The sequence below is a fragment of the Canis aureus genome, chromosome 6 (genome assembly GCF_053574225.1).
Source record: "Canis aureus isolate CA01 chromosome 6, VMU_Caureus_v.1.0, whole genome shotgun sequence".
NCBI lineage: Eukaryota > Metazoa > Chordata > Mammalia > Carnivora > Canidae > Canis > Canis aureus.
Genome location: NC_135616.1, coordinates 3,872,797 through 3,876,883, shown reverse-complemented (window position 1 = coordinate 3,876,883; position 4,087 = coordinate 3,872,797). Strand labels below are relative to the sequence as shown.

At 38.7% G+C, this 4,087-nt stretch overlaps 1 pseudogene; it reads left to right on the top strand.

Moving 5' to 3' along the window:
* Nucleotides 1-2,054: 2,054 nt before the first annotated feature.
* On the top strand, nucleotides 2,055-3,405 carry LOC144315338 (solute carrier family 41 member 2 pseudogene; annotated as a pseudogene).
* Nucleotides 3,406-4,087: the final 682 nt, after the last annotated feature.

Here is a 4,087-nt window from a genome sequence, read left to right as displayed (position 1 = left end):
ACTCAGCTAGTTAGTGACAAGGGCAGGATTTGAACCAGGCACGTTAGTTTCAAAAGCTAGGTCATATTGTTCAGTCTCCCTGGAGCTGTAGTATAGGGCAGTGGTTGAGAGCTCCCTAAAAGTATAACTTAGGGTCAGGCGTATCTTGGGTCAAGTTACAATTCTACCAATAACTTGCTTGTGGCCTTGGGTTAGTTATCTAACCTCCCCAAAGCACACTTTCTTCATGTGCAAAGTGGAGGCAATAACAGCAGCTACACTGCATATTATATCTATTACATAATATTACAGAACATTCTAGGTGCATTTCATGGTATTACATGTCCACAACTAACAATATTATTGTTGCTTACATGAAAAAAATCATTTCAAATCATTTTTTAACTTAGTCACTAAAGCGGAATCCCAAAGACTTTGATCCAGTCACACTTTCTTGGACTTCTTTGAGATAATGATTAAATTGAAAGTATAATGAAATATCCCTAATATTTAAAATCTCGGACAAGGGGAAAAATAAAAGCCTCTATTTCATCTAGCAATTTTTCCCAGTTATTTTAAATATATGGTTTAGGGATTGTTTGACTTTGCCTTTAGTAGCAATGATTGAAGATAGTAAAATTTCAACAACTATCTGATATGGTAGCAAACATTCACCTGCATGCCCACCCCTGGCCAGTCCTGAGGAGGTAACCTTTGAGCATCTGTAAGGGTGAGGTCACTGGAGTCATAGAGGTCACTAGAGTCCACTTGAAACTATGTGGCCTCAGAGTCCTAGAGTTGCTCCCAGTTTCCAGATCTTTCCCAGTGGAGCAATCCTGAAGGGAGGAAAAGAAATCATACTTTAAAGATTAGTCTTTCAATCCTCCTGCCCTGAGAGCCAAAGATGCAGGCACATAATTTTTTTAAAAATATTTGGCCCTTGTTACTGCTCTGTCAAATATCAGATGTTACCAATATTTTATATTGATTCTATTATTTTTTCCAGAGGATTGTCTCATAGTTAGCCAGGTACAGATTCATGTAACATAAATTAATCTTGTTGACTATTATATTAAATTCTGGGGAATTGCTGACTATCCTTCAGAAAGCCAAGAATTTTTCTCAGATGAAGTTTTTCCAAACTCAAGCCAGATTTTTCATGGTTCATATGTCAGGCAGTTATGTTCATGGGGCAAGGATCAAACAGTCTACAATGCCTTCAGGCAGGTCAACAACATTTAGAACTTTGATGCACCCGTGGGGGAGATGGGACATTGACAAGAGTCCATGATGAGGGAAAAGGCACAGTGCCATACAGTCTGAAAACTCAAATTTCTCTTGTTAGTTTCAAAAGGGCTGGCCAGCTCATGTGAGAAGTCCAATGGGCTATAACAACCACAAAGATTTCAGAAATCTTGTTGATTCAGAACAAAATGATGCCTTGCAACCTTCTTAGGGATATGGCTTACCTTCGTGGAACAGGTGTGTTAAGATACAATGAGCCTAGTCCACAATTATCATTGAAAGTAGAATTATAGGTGACTGTATGATGAGGGGCCAAGCAGGAAAGAGCCATGGGCTGGAGTCTGAGATACTTGGAGTTAAGCAAACGGCCTTATCATTTCCCATTTATAACATCCACTTGAAACTAGTGACAGTGGAGGGAAAGTCTTAGGTTTGAACCAGGTACCATGTTTGGTGCTTGTAGATCCAATCCCTGCTTCAGCTACTGATGCTTTTTCTTAGTGGAAACACTATTCATTTCTACGCAGTGAAGTCAACTCCTTCATTTAAAACCAATGTTTGTGTAGTTCTGATTCAACTACTATGGTTCCTTGCAAAGCTTGAGACTTGAGGAGTAAATGGTGTGTTGCAATGACAAAATGACTAATGGCAAGAAAAGATCTCATTACTAATACAAGTAGTGACCCAAGTCATGGATGAAGTTTTGCACACTGGCCTTACATTTAACACATTTCAATCTGATAAGTTTTCAAACTTACTGCTGAGAATGTTTCCAGTTGTTTACAGAAAAGTCAGAAAGATAGGAATTTTTTTCTAAAAAAAAAAAAAAAATGGCATCTGGCAAGCTGGATTATCAACCAGAGCACAGACTGTTAGTAATAGATCAGAACAGCATGTGGGGTATCAGTTTCTCAGAGCAGTCTTCTCGTGGCAAAATTGGTCAAGTACTCTCAAGCTGCAGCCAAATGTAGAATGGCCATGCCAACTATAACTACTGCCAGGATTATACTGTTGGAAGGAACACTTCCCAAACTACTGCCGTGTTAAAAAGTGAAGGTATTCCCAGTGATAGTGAGGAAGATATCATTGCAGAAAGAAACTAAAATATTATAGAAGGAATCCAGGGCATTATTACATTGTGAATCCTTGTGCTGTTTTTTGCTAACTGGTTTTGGAATACTTGCAATTGATTTGAAGAAGACTAAGAAGTTGCAATGGTGTGAGATTTGGGGAGATATTGAGAGGGGTGACTATATTTTGCATGGGGGGATGGACATGGATCTTTGGGTGCTAGTGGGTGGGTCATAGTAGACAAGGTGTCCATGTTCTAATCACCAGAACCATGAATATCTTACCTCATGTAGCAAAAGGGACCATGTGCAGATGTGACTAACTTAAAGATTTTGAGAGAGGAAGATGATCCTGGATTACCTAGGTGGGCCCAATTGAAGTACAATTTTGGATAACTCAGGGTCTGTCCTCCTGCCTCAAGATCTGTTACTACATATTAGTTTGAAGGCTTCTTCTTGGTTTTAACTCCTATCTGAATTGTACTGGCTGCCAAACTTGCAGTTCTGAGCTTGGGCTGAGAGCCTCCCTAACAGCTATGGCTAAAAGTGGCTCAACCTTATTATGGAAACAACTGTATCTGACCCAACTTGACCAAGATTGTTGCTTACATATTGTTGTTATACAGTTTTCTTATGTTCTCGGTAGGAATTCAGCAGCCATCCATGCTAGTGAGATTACTATTAACTCCATTTACACGGCATGCCAGGAGAATGGCCTGATGAACCCAAAGGTTCATTCTGCTCATTTAGAATGCTTTTGGTCCAGGACTCACTAAGAGGACTGCTGAAGTTCCACTGCTTTTGGTGATTCCTCAATATTTTATTCCTTTAGAATTTCAGTTGATGGGGATCCCTGGGTGGCGCAGCGGTTTGGCGCCTGCCTTTGGCCCAGGGCGCGACCCTGGAGACCCGGGATCGAATCCCACATCGGGCTCCCGGTGCATGGAGCCTGCTTCTCCCTCTGCCTGTGTCTCTGCCTCTCTCTCTCTCTCTGTGACTATCATAAATAAATAAAAATTAAAAAAAAAATTAAAAAAAAAAAAAAAAAGAATTTCAGTTGATGAAAAGTGGCTACACGGTTCTCACTGTGATCTTCATAGTAATTTATTGATTTGCTACTTTGTTACAAGTATTAATATTAAAACACTGGATTTCTGAGTGGATAGTCATGTTATTAGCAAATAAAGACTAGTTTTCTTCTTTCTATCTAGTTTATATTCATTTTGTAACTTTTATTTGTCTTATTGAACTAGCTGTACAATATGAATAGAAACTCTGAAAGAGAACATCTTTGACTTTTCTTCTATTTAGTAGAGTAAATAAAAGCAATAGAAGAAATCTACAGCTAATATCGTGTACCACGTGCATTACACATCATTTCTATTTTTTAAAGATTTAGTTATTAGAGAAAGAGAGAGAGAGAGAAAGTGAGCACATAAGCAGGGGAAAGTGCAGAGGAGAAGGAGAGAATTTAAAGCAGGCTCCAATTCCCAGCTGAGCCTGATGTGGGGCTCATCACTCTGAGATTGTGATTTGAGCCAAAATCAAGAGTTGGCTGCTTTACTGACTGAGCTACCCAGGTGCCCCTATCATTTTTCAATTGTAAAAAAAATACATTTTAAGTTGTATTTAAACGGAAATATGAAAGTATGAAGTATATGGAGTATAATGTTAGCTGTAGATTTCTAATAGATTTCTTTCATCAGGTTTCAGGTTCTTTTTTTTTTTACGATCATGAATGGGTGTTGAATCTTACCAAATAACTTTTCTACATCTAGTAAAGGATTATATGG